This window comes from Grampus griseus, assembly GCF_964374135.1.
Source record: "Grampus griseus genome assembly, chromosome: 3".
In the NCBI taxonomy this organism is placed as follows: domain Eukaryota; kingdom Metazoa; phylum Chordata; class Mammalia; order Artiodactyla; family Delphinidae; genus Grampus; species Grampus griseus.
The window spans coordinates 57,120,511-57,140,236 of record NC_139019.1 but is presented as its reverse complement, the minus strand read 5'-3'; the positions used below and the strand labels follow the sequence as shown (position 1 = coordinate 57,140,236).

The 19,726-nt window shown below is 42.1% G+C and overlaps 1 long non-coding RNA gene across 1 annotated transcript; it reads right to left on the bottom strand.

Annotated features, from left to right (window-relative positions):
- Nucleotides 1-1,541: 1,541 nt before the first annotated feature.
- Nucleotides 1,542-3,709, bottom strand: LOC309821265. The gene is made up of 3 exons (XR_014296582.1): nucleotides 3,534-3,709; nucleotides 3,047-3,104; nucleotides 1,542-1,655 (listed from the first exon to the last, which is right to left on the bottom strand). It is a non-coding gene; the product is annotated as an uncharacterized lncRNA (long non-coding RNA).
- Between the last annotated feature and the right edge of the window lie 16,017 nt (nucleotides 3,710-19,726).

The following is a 19,726-nucleotide window of genomic DNA, read 5'->3' as shown; positions in this document are numbered from 1 at the left end:
CTTCCACTCAGGGCTTCCCAGAGATACGCAGCCCCTGTTTTGGATGCATTTGGAATTGATAGCTAATTATTTCAGATATATCAGCTTTTTTCACCTAGTTCTACATGACACTCTCCTAATATCACTTTTTCTTTTTTCTTTTTTTTTGCATCAGCAATCTTCTTTAAAACATCACACACACACACACACACACACACACACACACACACACGGCTTACCTTTTCACCTCTGTAATATTTGTCCGTTTCCTCGGCTTCTCTCACTGATTTTTAATGCTCAGAATCTGCCAAACTGGCAGAACGTTTTGCTAAGATGCTAAGTAGGTCTTTATAACCAGACTTAGGATCACATCCTTCTCATGTGGAAATGGGAAGAGTATGTAAGGGTCAGATAAACTGATTTAACATTTAATGAGAAAGCAAATTATTTTCCCGAGACTGTGCCCTCCCCCCACGCTCGAAGAGTTTACTTTGAACAGCTGCGTATGATGTGCCTTGAGTGCGTTCTTTTAGCCCCTACACGGTTAAGGCACTGCACCGGAGCCTCCTGAGGGGTGGCCCCTCCTGGAGCTCCAAACTGCCGGGCCACAGATCTCCCTAAAATGCGTTGATGATGGTGGTGCGGGCATCCCAGACCACCTGCTGGAATCACATCTCTCCCTTGATGTGAACAGCCCATCCTTGCCAGTCGCCACCAGAAGCCTCACTGAAGCCCAGCTTCCTCGGGCAGGCGCAGGAGCCACTACTTGTCCCTTATGAGGACATCCAGGCTGGAGTCAATGCGGGGATCGCACCTAATTGTGAGCTGCAGACCACAAAGGAAAGTGTAGGCGGTGATTTTTTTCAAGAGACAGTGCTTAATGTAAGGTAACACTGATTTTCTAGAGAAAGTGTTTTTAAAAACTCTTTTCTTCTAAATTCTAGGCTGTAAAAAACAACAAAACCCCACTTCAGGAAGAAACACAGTCTATTAAAATCAGAAGCTTTATTTAGAGAACCTGGAATATTCTAATTCTGAATTTGAAATTAGAAGAAGGTCTGGAAGGATATTTTTCTAATCTTAAAGTGAGAGTGACTCTTTTTCAAGATAGGATGTTTCCCTGTACAAAGCATGCTACCGTTAAGGAGAATCTATCTAGTCCGTTAGGCGGAATGCAACTCTATGTAATGCATCCGTAGGTCCAGTGAGTCCCCCAGCACCAAGAGAGGATCAGGCAGGCCTGGGTGGGAGAGGATGGATCTGAGGCCATGGGCCTTGCCTGGGTCTGTCTGTCCGAGAGGGAGACAGAAACAAACTACGAATTCTCTCTTAATTACAACTCTGATCAATAAAAGACTGGCAAAGAAAGGGGGGGCAGATAATCATGGCAGAAAGCAGAAGCTTCTTTGAACACTTGCTTAGGAATTCCCTTTAATATAACTAAAAGGCAGATATTTTCAGCAATAAAAGGATATGATACATTTTCTGACAAGTCAATAATGAAGGATTATAATGAATGAAAGATAACTTCGTTTTCTATTTCTATTTTTTATTATTTTTATGCAGTTTCATATATATGAAAATGACTGTGACAAGATTATATTCTGTTAAATGATTGACTGGGAAGAGGGGGAAAAATCACAAACCAAAAAACAACAACAAAAACCCTCCAAAGCCTGCAACAGAAGAAATAAGACTCAGTTAAAAATAAAAATATTAGATCAGTTTTCACACTCATTTATACTTTTGGCAAATGTGGTGATGGGTTTCGAGAATCAATAAGCCAATTTATGTGAAAATACTTTGGAAAACATAAAACCTATACACATGCATGGAATGATGATTCCTTTGTGGCTTCTTTCCCACATCCTTATTCTTACAAGGAAATAAAAAGAAAAACTTCTAACCGTTGGAGTATACCCAAATCCTTAAATTAGATAAGAGAAAATTTTGGTCTCCTGTAAGACTCATTTTTCTTCAACATTCCCACCCTATCTATGAAATAAGTTGTTATTTAACCCTTTCTGGAAATAATGAGAAGAAAAGAAGTGGCACTGTGTTTTCTCTTACCTCAGCCAGATGTGTATCTGGACAGATAACTTTCTCTTCCCTTCTAAAATAAACAAACCAGTGGTGTTTTAAATCCACTCTTCTAGTCTCTTGTTCTATTTCTTTTCTCTAGTTATTTATCTACTGATCATCTCTTTAACCTCTAAGCTTTGAAAAGTGGGATTAGTCTTCAGTATTTATTGAGCACCTGCTACATTGCAAATCCCTTTAGTCCCAATTTAAATGTAGGGAACAAATGAAAGAATTCCCACCACCACGCTGCCTCTGATAACAGAAACATATACTCGCACAACCAGAGGAACAAGCCATTTCAGTAGGAAACAATGGGGTGGAGGGAAGACTAGGAAGATAATTTTTTCGTTTCCCCATTTAACAGAACCATTAAAAAAAAATCCCGATCGTCTGTAAACTAAACTGAAGTTGCTTCTTGAAAATATCGTTCTAGTGTGGCAGTTTTCTCACAAAGTGCTTAAAACAGCTATAGGGGCGTATGTGGTATGGACGTAATTCAGTGCGAAACTCCTCCACGCAGAGAACTAGGAATTTGAGTTTCCTCTCAAGTTTTTAAGGCTTTCTACTAAGAGTTCACCTATCAGTCTTATCCCTAGCCACCAGTTCTTCTTCGGTGAAGAACTGAAAAGGCGGGGGAGAATGGTTTGTTATCAGGCCCATCAAAAAATGCTCAGACTACTGTGAACTGAGACTGTGACCTACAAGGAATGAGTTTACGTTCATATGGGTTTGTGAAAGAGTCAAATACAGAGGCACAGTGAAAAGCCCTAGGACACTTTTTTCCCGTTCTTAAACATTTTATTACAAATCAAAGAAAAACTTTAAAATAAATTTTAAAATTTTTTAAATAAAGAAAAAATATTTTTCTTGTACTCTTATAATTTTAAACTATTTTCCACTTGCAAAAATTGTAGACACATTGATATGCAAACTCAGAGAAGTCAGGGTTTGGAAGAGTTTTTTGGTACTCAAGCATTAATCTCACCTTTAAGTTATCGCCAAGGAACTTAGGGCAGGTCACCAAGTTTGGGTCTTGTTTTCTTCTTCAAAAGGAACCAGGGGTACAGAGGACAAAAATAGAATGCTGAGGCGCTGTGTTCTGTTTTTCTATTTAAGGAATTTAATATTTCTTTGCCTTCCTCCTCTTTTCCCCCTCCCCCTCCCCCCCATACCCCCCCATCTGCATACTTAGCAGGACTCAAGCAAACCATCCCCCACACGTCATTAGAATTATGTGGGACGGGATCCCTCATTTTAGGGAGTTGGTGGGTGCGAGTTGTTATTGTAACTCTATTCTGTAACTAAAGCTCTGGCATGTAATAAATCTCTCCCCAAAGACTTTTGGATCTTTGATTTGAAAAATCGGATTCCTTTTGTGGAAACAGTTGACAGGAACCTAAAAGGATTAGTTGCATTCCACATAGGATAATTTTTACTGGCAACATTTTGAAACGATTTGGTCCCTTTCATACCTTAAACAATGTCCAGAAAAATGATCTAACGAGACTTGTATTGTTTTCCTTTGTATGTGAATCCGTTTGCCGCTTGTGCCAACGTCTCCATAGGGTTTTGACAGGGTTTTGCTCCCGAGCAGTGCACCGAATTAATTTTGGATCTCCCTGTCTACTTGGTTTGTTACTTCCTTCGGCCAGGGGCGCAGCAGTGTTTTCCCAACGTCAGTCCCTGAAATGAAGCGGGAGCGGGTGGTTTGTCTCTTCGTGGCGCCGCGTCTGGGAGGGGGCCCAGGGACCCGTCGCGGCTCGCCGAGGGCGGTGCGTCCGACGCGCAACGACCGGCCCCCTTGATTGCCGACAGCCTGGGCACCCGGACTTGGCAGGGGAAGGCGAGGCAGTGCGCACTTCCTAACCCTTCACCGTCTGATACTCCTGGGGCCCTCTGTCCACCAGGATGCGAGGCTGAAAGCGAGAGGGCGAAAAGGGAGATAATTTAGATTCTCCTTCCTCCCTAACCACCCCCCTCACCCGAAAAGAAGCCCCAAACAAAAAACCAGGAGAGGCCTGCCGTCTCCCAGAAGACGGCCGCTGTGCTGCTGCGAGCGGGCCGCGGGCGACCGCGCTCCCCGCCTCCCCCGGCCCTCTCCACTGTTTATTTTGTTGTCAGCGGACTTATCAAGATGTTAGTTTGCTGGAGGTTCTGACCTGCCCGGGCGCTTTGGCTGCTCAGCCCGGGCTTTCCCCTCTGTTTTTACACCTGCACAAACTCCACCGCACTCCCCTGTCTGATTTATGGCCCAATTAAAGGTTCAGCGTTCTTGAAGCCACCCGCGCTGCTCCCCTCCCCGCCTCCCGCGGGCCGCGGCGAGCGCAGGAATGCGCGGGGCCGGGTCGATCCGCGCCGGACGACCGGGAGCGCGCGGCCGCGGGACGCGCTCGGGACCCCGAGGGGCGGCGGCGCCGGTGAGGGGCCTGCCCGTGGAGAAGGGCGAAGGAACCTCGCACGCACATTCCCAACAGGCGCACGCAATTAAGCCTCATCCGCAAACAATAGTTATTTCCTTCTTGGGGTTTCGGCTTTATTGGGACGAGGCGCAGCGCCGACAGCACGCAAGGCCCGGGGCGGGAGGGCACCGGGAGCGTCCACGTGGCGCGGCGGGACGCGGAGGCCCCGCACTGTCCTTCCGGTCGCGACCCCCCTACTCTCCCTCCCCGGGGCCCGCCTGCCGCGCTGCCCAGGCCGCGCCTCTGGACGGTTTTCCGGGAGAGGCAGGGGCGGCCGCGGGGCGCGGAGGAGTGGAGAGGCGGCGGGCCGGGGCTGGAGGCCGTGCGCCGCTCTTCTGCGGCCCTTCCTTCCAGCCCCTCTCCGCGAAGGCTGCTCGTCCCGAGGCCCGGAGACTCCCCCTGGAGAAGCCGGAGGTGCCCGCTGCCGGCCCCGTCTGTTCAAGGGAAGCGCGGGGTCAGCGACCGCCCAGCCCGCGAATCCGGCGGGAGCCGAGACTTCGCGGCGCGGGCGGGTTGGCTCCTGCTCCAGCCTCCTTCTTTTCGGCCTTTTCTTTCTAGAGAGAATAAAAGCGGCAACCCAACCGAAGTTGGAAGCATTGAGCATCTTCTTAACCCAACTTTGTCTTCTTTCCATCTATCATTCCACCTTTCTAATTAGACTAATTAGGAGCGCTCTGCGGTGTCGTTAGGCCCAGGGACTGAAACGCTTAGAGGTTGTGAAAAGGGCCCTGAATGGCCACGCTGGGGGCCGGGCGGGGGTCTTTGCGACTCATTCAGCACAGAGTAACAGTGGCAACATTTATCCCTGGCCATTGAAAAGAGGCTCGATTAAAACGTTTGGGAACTAATGCCACCCTGCATCCCTTCTCTAATTAGAGGAGCCCGGGGCGATTTTGAGAACGCCAGAACCCCGCAGACACAAGTCCTGCGCGCTACTGCTTTCCGCCCTTTCAGCGCAGCCGATTTCCTTCCCGGAGACAGAAGTCTGCCACCTCCCCACCTGTTGCTGGCCCGCCTTTCCCGCGCATCCCTAGCCCCTTCAGTCTTCCTAGGCTGAAGGCCCAGCCAACTGTGTTAGGACGCGCAGCGAAGCAGAGAAGTTGGGGGCAGCCTAGTGGAAAAGGCTTCTCGTTCCCTCTTAATGTCTCGGACGGAAAGCACACTTCAGCATTCGGCAGGCTCCAGATTTTCCTCTGAATGTGTTTCCTCGGTATTTCTCACACTGTCTAAGTATAGCTTGGGCTTACTCCCTACCCCACTTTTTAAACATGAAATTTCCAAGTCAAGAATCTGGGAATGGGAGTCTCAGGTGCCCTCCCTATCGACTATACTATCTTAGCCGCACACTTTGCTGTAGGAGTTCTTCACTTGCATAAGTAATCTGTACTTTTTGTCACCAGCCTTTTCTTTTTAAGAAATGTGTGTTGAGCACCTACTATGTGCCTAGACAGATTCTTACTATACACTTCAGCCTTCTTCCTTCCTTCTTAACCCATCCCCAGATATGCCTTAGGAAGCTGAACTTGACTTGGCTCAATTTCTTAAGCTGTAGATTCTATCCCCGGGGTTTATATGTAGATCTATGTAGATTTTATCTTTTTCATGGCTTAGTAGGAAGGTACCAAGACACAAGGTATTAGGGAAACAAGTGATAGAAATGAGAAATAGCAGACACATTTCAACTACAGATTTTGTGTATATGTGTGGGGTTATTTGTTCATTTTCTTGGTGGGAGGGTGATATCTGATATTTTTACAAAAATTTGAAACACATTTTGCCCTAGAATAAAGGGGATTGAGAAAGTTTCATTTCCTCTTTTCTTTTTCCTTCCTTCCTCCCTCCCTCTCTCTCTCTCTATCTTTCTTTTCTCTAATCCTCCTTTTTGGAAAAGTGCCAGATGTACAAAGAAATATCATCAGGTCACTGTTCTTGATCTTGTTAATTTAGAAAATGGAACCTCAGCAAAATATGCTATTAACTAAATGTCAACCCACAGCATGCAAAATTCCTTGGATCCAAACTTCAAAAAAAGGAATGAACGATGTCATGTGAGTGAAAGGAATCATGGAATTTTTAAAGGCCTAAACTGATCTTAATAGATTTTTATTGCTTCCTCACCCTGCTTCACAATATTTTAACAGTTACAATATGTATGACATTGCAACATAAATCTAACTATTAAGAAGCTGGGAGGGGCAGAGAAGAGGAAAAGAGACAAGCACAGTGGTTCACTTGCGCTGGGGAAAATTACAATTTGCAAAATTTAAAATTCCTGGGAATTTTGAAGTGAGAAACCAAAATCGATTGTCTGTGATTTTTAATAATCAAACCTTATTTTTTCATTTCAGTTGCTGACAAATTTTAATTAAATAACAACAACTAAAGTGCTCAACTCCTAAGCATACAACTTGCAACTACTACTTAGATCAAGTTACTGAACATTTTAAACACCCCAGAAAATCTCTCCATGCGCCTTTCCAGCCAATACCACCCCACCCTCAGCCACTATTCTCATTTCTATCACCATAGATTATTTTTAAATGTTGTTAAATTTCAGATAAATGGAATTATACAGTGTGTATATATTCTTTTGTTTGGCTTCTTTTACTCATCAGTATGTTTTTGAGATTCATCTGCTCAAACTCCTATTTATAAGACAATTTAAGTTCTAAGTCAATTCATATAGGTCAAGAAGGGCAGACAGACACTGGAAAGCTTTAACTTACTCTGAAATTAAAAACAAACAACATTAAATTAAAAACAAACAACACCCCAATTCCACCCCCCCTCCAAAATACATCATTATCCACCAGCAGAGGTAATTTTATGATTACAAGTATGTAAGTAAACAAATATGATGAAATGTTTTACCTGCAATAACTGTTAGTTACATCATTTTCAAGATGCAATTGTGGGTAAATATAAAGAAAGCAGAAGCCACAAGCCGCTTTTGTCACTGGATTCTATTTCCTACTCACCGTTTTAGCAGTAGGAAGTACTTTGGGCCTCTTCACAAAGAATGGCATGAACTTGAGGGGGAACATAAATTGCATCCAGTTTGTTTTATCTCAGACATGCAAGTACTTAGTGCAACAGCCTGTCAAGTGCACTTTGAATTTTGTTTGAAAGTAAAGTGTTCATTTTGCAAGTAACCTAGCCGTCTACACTTTGTCTCATCTCTGAGTCATCATAGAGGCCAGTTAACTTTGAACACAGAAAGCTGTTCCCTAGAAATGAAAGAAGCACAACAAACCTGCAGAATTACAATGGTCCTGCTGTCCCCCAGGATCCCCAGCCATGCAGCCCCAAAGCCTGGTCTCTCATGAATTCATGCTGTGGGTGACCAACCAGAGACAACCAGTGCAGCCCGTCATTAGTGCTCCTTCCCTTCCAAAAAACAAGAGAATGCAGCCAGTAGGAATGTTTTCCCCAGGAAGGAGAGCATTTTTAGCCATGGGCATGTTTGTGCCATGGGAGAAATTATGAGACTGGGTAGAAGAGACTGAAGTGAGGTTCTGATTGCTTATTACTCGATATTGGTAAAGTTGAAGTAGAGAACACATCTTTTTATAATCTTTAAATCTAAAAAATTAACATAAATATAAAAGAAGCCATGGAGTTCATACTCAGGAAAACACTGTGAAGACAAAAAGTCATCTCTAATGAACTATCACAGTACCAGTCATATAAACTGAATCAGTAATTTCTGAAAATAAGCAAAAGAAACTACATACCTATTAGAATATTGAACATTAAAAAGAGCAATAATACCGATTGCTGGTGAGGATGCAGAGAAACTGGATCTCTCATACATTACTGGTGTGAATGTAAAATGGTATAGTTACTCTGGAAAATAGTTTGTCAGTTACTTACAAAATTAAATATGCGCCTATCATACAGCCCAGCAACTATACTCCAGGGCATCTATCCCAGAAAAATGAAAATTTTTGTTCACAGAAAAATCTGTACATAAGTGTCCATAGCAGCCTTAGTTGTAATAGCAAGAGACAAAAAGAAAACAGATAACCCACATGTCCTTCAAGGGGTGGAACTCTGGAATATTCATACAATGGAATACCACTCAGCAATAAAAAAAGGAGTAAACTATTGGTGAGACAAAAAACTGGATCTCAAATGCGTTATGCTTAGTGAAAAAAGTAAACCTCGAAAGGTTACATACTGAATGATTCTATATAACATTCTTGAAATGACAAAACTACAGAGATGGAAACAGATTGGTGGTTGCCATGGGACAGGGAAAGGGTGGAAGGGGTTCATATATAAAAGGGTAGCAGGAGGGAGTTCCTTTGTAGTGATGAAAGAGTCCTATGCCTTGATTGTTGTGGTGGTTACATGAATCTATAGAAGGGATAAAATTGCATAGAACTACACACACACACAAATGCACGTAAAAAATGGTGAAGATTGAGTAAGACCTCTTGTAACCTATAAGCTACTTAACGGTGTTAGACAATGTCAATTTCTCGGTTTTGATATTGTACTGCAGTTAGTTATATGACATGTCACCATTGGAGGAAGCTGAGTGAAGGGTACATGGAACTCTATGTACTATTTTTGCAACTTCTTCTGAGTCTATAATTATTTCACAATAAAAAATTAAAAACAAGTAAGAGATCCTTTAGTCGGTGTCTCATTAATAGAAGTCTCAGCCAATGACAACAACTTTCACTGGTTGATTTCTCATAATTAATAATGGCAATGAATTTAGCCCTGTCCTTGCAATGGGTATTTTATAGGCAATGCTTAAAAGACTCATCATTTTAAATAGTATTTTCTATTGATAGCCCCAATGCTGAAAATTTCTTGGAACATAAAACAATTTGCCCATTTGTTTGAAAAACTTCCTTCTTTGAGGGTGGATTTGATTTCTGTAACTAGCCAAGTGTCACTGAAAAATCAAATATCATGAATAAGACAGATGACCAAATTGGGTAAAACAGTTTTTTTGCAAAGCCAAAGGGTCCCTTAAGATTTATTATCTTGTATAAACTGGTCACAAAAAGAGATCTCAAAATGTCCTTGGGAAAAAAAAGTCCTCGGGAGTGAAAGCATCTCTGGTATCAGTATGGCCTCCTATGGTGATTGCGTAGAAGGAGACACTCATTTGCATGCATAAGATCTGATGAAGGTTTAAAAATGGGGCCTCATTTCTAGTCTAGCTGTAAATTCGGTTCTTGGAAATGTGTGTCTTATTTTGAAAATAGTACGTTAAACAAGGTTTTGAGTGTTTAAAGGGTAACAGTTACTAATCTCTGTCTAAGCAAAGCAGTACACATTACCTTATCTGTTTTTGTAATTTGAACTAAGGCAAATGAAATGTTTATTAACTCTAGACATGGTTGTGACTCTCTTACTCCCTCTACCAAAGTGGAAGGGTGACTAAACCAGTACTACCACTAGTTACGTTGTTAAAAATCTCCATTGATGAAGAGTATGTTCAGCCCGCATAATCAGTGGTTGGCACCATTAAGGCATGGACTTGATGCAGATCCCGCCCATGAGATCTGGCCTGCCTATATGGAAGTGGACCATGACATAAAAACAATCTAAATTCCTACGGTAAGCAGACCAAATCATGAGTGACTGGATATCAGACAAGTTTTGAGTCCTGATGCCAGTGTTTTAACTATGGTACTTATTCTTTTCCTTGAATGTTTTATTGCTTTCATTATTTTATTTCCTCTAGGAATTGTGGACTTCTAAATATTATTAGTGGTTTACCACTTTTATACACATGTATCCTATTATTTTTGGAGATTTGTATGTGGAGAGAGAGACTGGCTTCTTTATTCCACCCATTCATCTACCTGCTCACATAGATGGGCTCCTGTCTGTTTAAAGAAGCCAGAAGGGACCGCACAGAATCTAAGACTTGAGCAGAAGAACTTGATCATGAGTATCTGACAAAAATTTGATTTTATTATAGAAAAATCTCTAGTAATTTATCAAAAAATTTTGCTCACTTCTTGATTTGCTTGAAAACAGTTTATTATTTTAAAAATAAAGCACCTGGGCTTCCCTGGTGGCGCAGTGGTTGAGTTCGCCTGCCGATGCGGGGGACGCGGGTTTGTGCTCCGGTCCGGGAGGATCCCGCGTGCCGCGGAGCGGCTGGGCCTGTGAGCCATGGCCGCTGGGCCTGCGCGTCCGGAGCCTGTGCTCCACAACGGGAGAGGCCACAGCAGTGAGAGGCCCGCGTCCCGCAAAAAAAAAAAAAAAAAAAAAAAGCAACTTAAGAAACATTACTTTGCTTAATTTCAACAGAACTTCTTGAAAAGATGGTAAACATTTTCATTTAAAAATTTAATAAAATACATGAAAAATTAATAGCAAATTAAGATCACTTCTTATGAAAGACTATAAAAGTGTCAAAACTTGGGCATTTGTTACCAGACTCTTGGGTCTATATATCAATAGTATTACAGGCATAACATAAAATAAGGGTTGAAGCAAGTACAAATAAAGATAACATTACAATACTGATATTAAAACAAATGATCAAGGGAAACCAGAGACCTACACTTGATTATTCATTTACCCATCTTGCATTTAGTGAGCACCTAGTGTGTCTCAGGCATGGTGTGATGTGCTGTGGATACAAGGAAAAATGAGACGTCTGGTTGGAGGGTAGCGGGAGAAGACATGTATACTAATTAAAATATTATATGACATGCTTCAATAGAAGTATGAACAGGTAAATGTAAAGTCACAGTGGAAGAAATAACTGTCTGAGAGGGTCAAGAAAGGCTTTGTAGGAGATAATGTTTGAGACGAGCCTTGAAGAAAGAAGAAAATTATACACAGGAAGAGAATTATAAAAAAAACAGCAGCATGAAAAAGCAGGATGCTTTCAGTGAGCCTGTAACTGAACACTGAAATCTCATCACATTGAGTCAACCAAATGCATATAATCAATGGATACTCCTAGTCTGATCACCAAAATCTGAGGTTTCTTTGGCAGCGTATAGAATCATTTCAGAGGTAAAGATCAGGGAAAGGGTGGACTAGGGGTCCTTCACTTGAGTATGTGGTTAACTGTTGTAGGTTTAGCTCTTCCAGCATATTTCTATTATCCTGACTTACTAAGGTTTACTTAAGGTAAGTTTACTTAAGGTAAACTTACTAGTTTACCTTATAATCGAGAACTTTCACAACTGGGCCAAACTTACCGTCCCAGCAGACACTATAATTTTCCTGCTTTTTCCGCTATTGATGATACTATTCTCCATACCTGTACTATCTTTTCTTCTTCTGTAGTCTACATCACATAAGACCTAGCTGAGATGCTTCCCCTCTCCATGAATACTGCTACTACATGAGTACAAATACTACACAAATACTGTTGCTACATGAATACTATTACTACATATTTAACATGTATGGAGCACTTTGTGCTAAGTGTTTGCTAATTATGTTATGCAAATAATCTCATTTAATTCTCACAACCATCCTACAAAGTACACCCCTGTTTTTCACAGGGGAAAACTAAAGCATGATAACATTAAGCAGTTTGTCACTATCATATATCCTTAAATAGACGAGCTAGGGTGAGGTTCTGATTTCAGAACCTGGGCTCTGTTACTCTTCATTGCCTCCGGTGAAGGACTTCTCTGTCTAAACCCGAAGAATTTATTAAATGTGCTACTTAATTGGCATTAATTTTATATGAGCTTTTGTGATGTGTCCATATGCACTGTCCACTATTAAATATCCACTGTGTTTTCAGCTGCTTAAAAGAAAGCCTATGCCTTGTAATTCCCTTTGTATTCCCATAATGCCTTGCACATAATTAGCATTCAACAAATATTTTCTGACTGATGAATAAATTGACGAATCTACCATTCAATTGAAAAATCTGGGTAAAATAATTTGGAGTTGATTGGCTTTGTCTCGAGGAAAAACAGTAAAGAAACTGATCTAACCATACAATTTAGCCTAATGGATCTATACTGTCCAACTAGAGCAGTAGGGTTATGATGAGTTATGCTCCTGGGTACCTGACATTTGTACTACTATGCGGGATGACTATTGATTGGTTTGACCAACAGCCATAGACAGTATGAATGTATCTATTTCTAATTTACCTGACATGAAAGAAGACCTCTTATAATTTTAAAGACTTTTAAGAGATCTTCCCATTCAAATTGAACAGACTTTTCTTCGTACTTTCATTTACTTGCTTGCTAAAAGTTGATTTGTATTAAATAAGCAAAAGTTATGCCTACATACCTACAAATCAATAACTGAAAAACATCCATTTGATATATGTCTTCCAGTCATTATACTATTTTAAGGTTCTTTTTAATTATAAGGCAAGGAATTGGTACTACAAGATCTTTTTTTTTTTTTTTTTTTTTTTTTTTTTTGGTACGCGGGCCTCTCACTGTTGTGGTCTCTCCCGTTGCGGAGCACAGGCTCCGGACGCGCAGGCTCAGCGGCCATGGCTCACGGGCCCAGCCGCTCCGCGGCATGTGGGATCTTCCCGGACCGGGGCATGAACCCGCGTCCCCTGCATCGGCAGGCGGACTCTCAACCATTGCGCCACCAGGGAAGCCCAAGATCTTTTTTTAATAAAAGAATATTATAAAACTGCACTAGAAGATTTGCTATATTTCCTTCTGAATTGTCCCTGTTAATATGAATTTTTAATGAAGTCACCAACTTGCCATCAGTCAATAGGAGGGTTGGAATAGCTGTCATTTAGGCTTTTTTTTCAGCATATGGCCACAGAGTTGCCAAAGTAGGGCCACACTCTTCAAAATTAAAGTAAATATAGTATGGGGAAACTATCATTTATATCCACAGAAATCTGGGAAAGAGGTGTCAAGTTACAACAGTGGAATTCATTTTCCATATTTATGACCTCCGTGTCAAGGGGCAGTTGAGGCCTTACAGATTACTGCACTGAGATATCATTAGATACACTATTGTGCTCTAGGGGACAAGACACCATCACCAATAGAATCACATAGGGCTGTTGAATTCACTATTCAGATTAACAAATTTAATACATCATGTAATCAAGGAGGGTGATTCTTTGGGAGAATCCACCTCATGAGATATTAAGAAGGATACAGAATATGTTTTATATATATATGTGTGTGTGTGTGTGTGTGTGTGTGTGTGTGTGTGTGTGTGTATTAAGAAGGATAAGAAGTTGGCTATATCGTGTGCTCTGCTGTCTACTTTCTGAAAATGCCCAACCGCCTGAGGACACAGCTCTGGATTCTCTAGCATTTATTGAAAAGCTAAAATGTACAAGGTGTTATATTAAGAACTAGGGGGAATGCAAAGGAAAGGGAGGGGGGAATGCAAAGGAAAGGGAGGGGAGAATAACATTTATTATTCACCTGCCATGTACTGGGAACTTTTTGCATGATATCACTTTTAATTTATCCATCAAACCTGATGAGATAGAGGTTTGGCCTGTCTTACATTAGGAAATAAAGGCTCAGAGTGGTTAAGTAACTTGCTTAATGCCGCACAGGTACGAAGTAGCAGAGCTCAGATTTGAACCCAGATCTTTCAACCCCAGAATCTGTATTTCAGCAACATCATGGAGGCCTCCCAAAGATGAGTTTGAGAGGATGGTAAAGAGACCAGAAGGACATAATTGGAGAGGAGTGGAGAATTTTCCACAGCATTCTGTGGCTATGATGCCAACTCCAGAGTTTGCATTCCTACTGGAAGGACTTACTATATAGAATTAGTTTTCTTAGCCACTTCACACTTTAGAAACACACTTGCGGCCATTAACAACTTTTTTTTTTAAGAGCAGGTACAGAATTTAAGAAGAAATTGATTAGAGAATCAAAGTATGTGAACAATCTGGCATGTAGATGACCGGATGAATTTTTTTCCTGTTGATTAGCTGTTTTGAAGCTTTGTTCAATAAATATAGTTCCCTTTGGTCCCCAAACCTGTGGGGTTAGGTCCATGAGGTCCACTAAGCTGAAAAACTTAAATCCAAGGTAAAGAAAAACCAAAAATCTCTTCCAGATATGCTATATGAGGTACCATTGTGAGATGCCTCTTGGTTTACGTTGCAAATCATCATCATTACAAACCACCAGCAGTCAGGAGTATGCTGATGACGTGGGTAGACCTTTCCATGATTGAGGTCTTGGTCTTGTAAGAGAGAAAATGGGATGTCCAATCAGTTCTGCTCCCTTTGCTCTGAAGGTGATGCTTCTCAAACCTTAGCATGCTCAGAATCACCTGGCAAGCTTGTCGGCATGCTAGGCCCCATTCCCAAAGTTTCTGATTCAGTAGGTCTGAACTGGGCCTGAGAATGTGCAATTGTAACAAGTTCCCAAGTGATGCTGCTGGTTCGGGAATCACACTGTGAGAATTACTGTCCTAGAGTATAAAGTAGGACCTAGGATGCCAGGGAAGTATACCCCTAATAGTTATCAGGGAAATGTAGGCAGCTTCTGACATGGCTCCCAAGGATGCAGCTCCCTCCCCTTGAGTGTGAGCTGGTCATAGTGACTTGCTTCCATCAAAGAGAATAAAGCAAAAGTGATGGGATGTCACTTCCACGCTCAGGATATGAGAGACTGTGTCTTCCATCTTGCTGGTCCCCTCTGTTGCCCACCTACTTGCTCACTCTGATGCAGCCAGCTGACATGTGAGACGCTCGACACAGAGGTCCATGCGGGAAGGCGCCCAGGGAGGCCACCAGCTAACAGCCCTGGAAGAACTGAGGCATCAGTCCACCAATTAGCAAGGAACTGAATCCCACCAATCCTGACATCCTGAACCATGTCAGTGAGCTAGGAAGCAGATCCTTCCCAGTCATGTCACGAGATCTGACTGCAGGCATGTGATTGACCCAGAGCCAGAGGATCCAGTTAAGCTGTGGTCAGAGTCCTGACCCACAGAAACTCTGAGATAATAAATGTTGTTGCCTTAAACTGCTAAGTTTGGGGGTAATTTGTTATGCAGCAATAGGTAACTAATACAAGTGACCTCCTGCCCTTCCATGAAATACTAGATGGGCAGTAGAACAACAGTAGGAGGCAGAGAGAGACTGTGCCTTAGCATGAGTGATGAAAACCTTCCTGTACACGGAGCTATGCTGGTACTGTACAGAGTCAGTTAAAAAGTCTCTATCCTCTCGGCTTTATTTATTTGGTACTTAGAGTATCATCTTTAAATGATAATATTTATTCAGATAGTTTATTGCTAATTTTCAGAAGTTTTCTTTTTGCACTCTAAGGATTGCTATATGAAAAAATTGCTAATGGAGTAAACAAAAATTCCATCTGTTAGTTTGTGGTGTAACCACATTTAAGCATCTAAGAATCACGAGAATTTTATAACAAATTTATACCTTTTAGAAGCTAATACCTACAGGCAGGTAAGAGCTAAGAAATTTCTCATGTCTAACATAAAATTTACATGTAAAGTAAATGACCAAAAGGAACATTTCAAACTCACATGATTGTAAATGCTGCTGTGTATTATTTAGGTAGAGTTTTAGGTTTTTCTTTTTTTTTCTTCCCCATGGTAGAGAAACAGATCAAAGGAACTATTCTTAATGCTTTTCATTTTGTCAACATATCTTTAGACAATCTATTAATACAAGCTGGTAATAGAATTTTATCATGAAAGACAAATAGAGTTTAGGGTTTTTGGGTTTTTTTTACAGTGACTACATGACTTTTGTGGATTAAAATCAGGATGATCTAAATATTAATAGATTAATTTATGGAGAGGAAAAGTTACAAATCATTCACTTAAAAATTGGCTTTGTGCCCACATTCTAGAGGCACACTAGGGAGAGTTGTAGCTACACCGCTAATGTCTACGGAGAGTGAATTTCTGAACATAATTTATGCAGATGAAGTGTGCAGAATGTTTTTATTTGTTCTGCATCGCACTGTCTCACCTCTGCATGAACTTCCCAAACCCAGATCTACTCCAAATACTTTAACTCCCCTTCTCCACACTTCCCTCCAACGTGTTTGCTTTGGCAACTTTCATGTTCTTACAAACAATTCTCCCAGCGAAATCAATCACTCTTGCACCCAAAGAGAAATACTGTGCACTCAGTGCGATGACAAAATGAAACATGTTTGAAGCAAACCATGTGTTCCCGCGTGTCCGGAATTATGCTATTTGCTCAAGGAACATGTTCCTAATGTGTTTGGCTTCTGTTACCCCTTGTGATTGCAGCGCTCATTGTCTTTTGGAATTTATGATTTCAGAAGCGACTGCTCGGACTCACTTAATAGGACATTTTTGGAATGTGAAGCCTGGGGGATTCACCGAGCAGCATCACTCTGTTCTCGTTTCCAGGCAAGTCTGGCCAGTATAAGTGCACCTGGTGTTTGAGGAATTCTGGGGGATTGGTCCTCTTTTCCATTTGGAACCTCAGACAAATGGCTTACCTGAATGACATGGATCCATCGTGATTTGAAAGTGATTCCGTTCATCAATCACGTTATTAGGGAAAAAATACTTTCTGGTGATGGAGCGAGGCAATGTCCTTTTCGAAAAGAACTTTTCTGCAGTACTTTCCTCCAAGGTACCCAAGGTACCTGACCAGATTTGCCCCTCAATTTGACAGCATATTTACTTAGAAGAGAAGCAGCAGTATTACCAGTTCCATCTTTGTAGGCAGGAGACCCATGAGCTAATCAAGATCCCAGGCCCTGTTCTCTTTCTCTGATTGATGGATGTCCAACCCTTACCCCAAGGATTGTTATAGCAGGAGCCATTCCCAGACCCCTTGAGCACTTTAACTGGGTTTCTGCACTCTTTTCCCTTGGAGCTCTGCATATGCTCTGGGTTCACTTCCTGCCCCGAGTCCAGCTACCTACTGGGGGCCCTGGGAAACTCAGTTCCATGGAAGCCTGACTTTTTTCCCTGTATCTCATCAGTCTTAGATTTTTTTTTTTTAAGAACAACAAATGGGATAAGTAAAATTTCCCACTAGTCTGGTGTTTAATACACTAAAAATTTAAGCTATCAATCACTCATTGCAGCAAACAGAATGACACAGGCTCAGGGAAGGTACACAACTGAATCTAGTTATAAGTGATGGAGAAAGACCTTAGTTTAAAAAGGGGGAGGGAGCAAGCGTTAATACATCTAGAGGTTGGAAATATAATTTTTTCACCCAGTAAGAAAAAAGTTAGTGCTCAAAATTTTAGGCTTTCTTTGATCCCAGGAGCACTGAAATGAAATTTTACATTACCATCCTCCACAGGCATTTGAGGGGGGCCCACCGTGTGCACAAGGAAGGGCTCATATGACAGTGCACTGGTTAAGAGCTCAGGTTCGGAAGGCCAATGGATTGAGACTCAGCTCTGCCACTTATTAACCTGGTGAATAGGCCTCTCTGAGCCTCAGTTTTCTCATTTGTAAAAGGGTACTAATAATACCTACCTCATAGGTTTATTGTGAAAGTTATATAATATGATGCATGCAAAGCACTGGCACATGAGACAGGCCAAATCAATGTCAGCTGCTGTCCTCATCATATCACCACTGTTATTGACGTAAAGTTCCAGTTGGGGCCATGGAATATAACTAATCCAAAACAGCTTATGCTAGGAACTAAACAAGGATGGCAAAAGTAAGTGCTGTAAAATTTTTAACAGAGGAATAAGGGGTTTCATAAAAGGAAGATGGGAACTTCGCTGGTGGCGCAGTGGTTAAGGATCCGCCTGCCAGTGTAGGGGACACGAGTTCAAGCCCTGGTCCAGGAAGATCCCACATGCTGCGGAGCAACTAAGCCTGTGCACCACAACTAGTGAGCCTGCGCTCTAGAGCCCGTGAGCCACAACTACTGAGCCCGAGTGCCACAACTACTGAAGCCCGTGCACCTAGAGCCCGTGCTCTGCAGCAAGAGAAGCCACCACAATGAGAAGCCCGGGAACCGCAACGAAGAAGAGCCCGCGCGCAGCAACAAAGACCCAAGGCAGCCAAAAATAAAAATAAATAAATAAATAAAGGAAGGAAGACGGACAAAGCTTCAAATGGGGAGGGGGTCCTTTGCAGTGTCTTGGTCTGCACCTTGAAGGTGGGAAGGGATTTGCCACCCAATCCTGTCCTACCAGTTCTATAGCTGCATTGCACCAACTTGGTAGTGCCTCCCTGTTGTAGACTGAATGTTTGTGTTCCTACCCCTGCCCCACCCCCACAAAATTCACATGTTGAAGCACTAACCCCTCATGGTATTTGGAGGTGGGGCCTTTGGGAGATAATTAGGTTTAGATGAGATCATGGGGATGGGACCCCCATGATGGGTTAGTGTCCTTATAAGAAGAGGAAGAGACTGGAGCTCCCTCTCCATGTCCATGTGAAGACACAGGGAGAAGTCTGCAAGCCAGGAAAGGGCCCTCACCAAGAAATGAATCTGCCAGCACTTTGATCTTGGACTTCCCAGCCTCCAGAACTGCGAGATATAAATTCTAAGTGTAAGCCACTCAGTCTATGGTATTTTGTTATAGCAGCCCGAGCTGACTAAGACACTCTCACATGGATGTGAGGGGGTATCAAAAGAATCAGCTTGGACATGAGAATGTGTCAACTTCCAGGTAGGCAGTCTCCTTGGTTTATTGGACATCCAGGCATTTTATTGATGTCTTTCTCTTGACCGGCAGGAGCAAAGTGTCCTCTGTTGGCTGGGGTCACTGAGTAAAGGAAATTTGAGTTTGAAATATTGAAACCTGTTCTCTTCTTTGATTCCAAAGAATTTAAGTTCCTCAGCTATGACTTTTTTTGGGTCTCTGAAACTTTTTCTTTCCTTAGTCCCTTCATCTCTGCCAACCGGTTTTAAAATAATATGAAATGTGGGCAATTTTTATTAATGTTGTCTGTCCTTTTCTTTTTAAAATTCAGGGCCATGGATATCTTTGATCAAAAGAAGCCACCAGCTCTTTTCACACTTGATGGAGACATAGATAATTTAATTTTGATCTGGAGGAGGGAGTGTTTGGGCCAAAATTAGACAGGTGGCAAATGTCATTAAGATCTGGACACTTAATGACCAATGTAAACCAAGCAAGTGAAGGAAGTAGAGGAGAAAAGGGAAACTGTTTTAATTCTCTAAATCTCTTCAGTTGTGGCTCCCCAGACTGAATAAAAAGCTTGAATAAAGGGAGAAGTGCGTTCGTGGTTCCTAATGGTTCATTTTCCTTTCTTTATCCTAGTATTATGTTTGTTTTTGAAAGCTA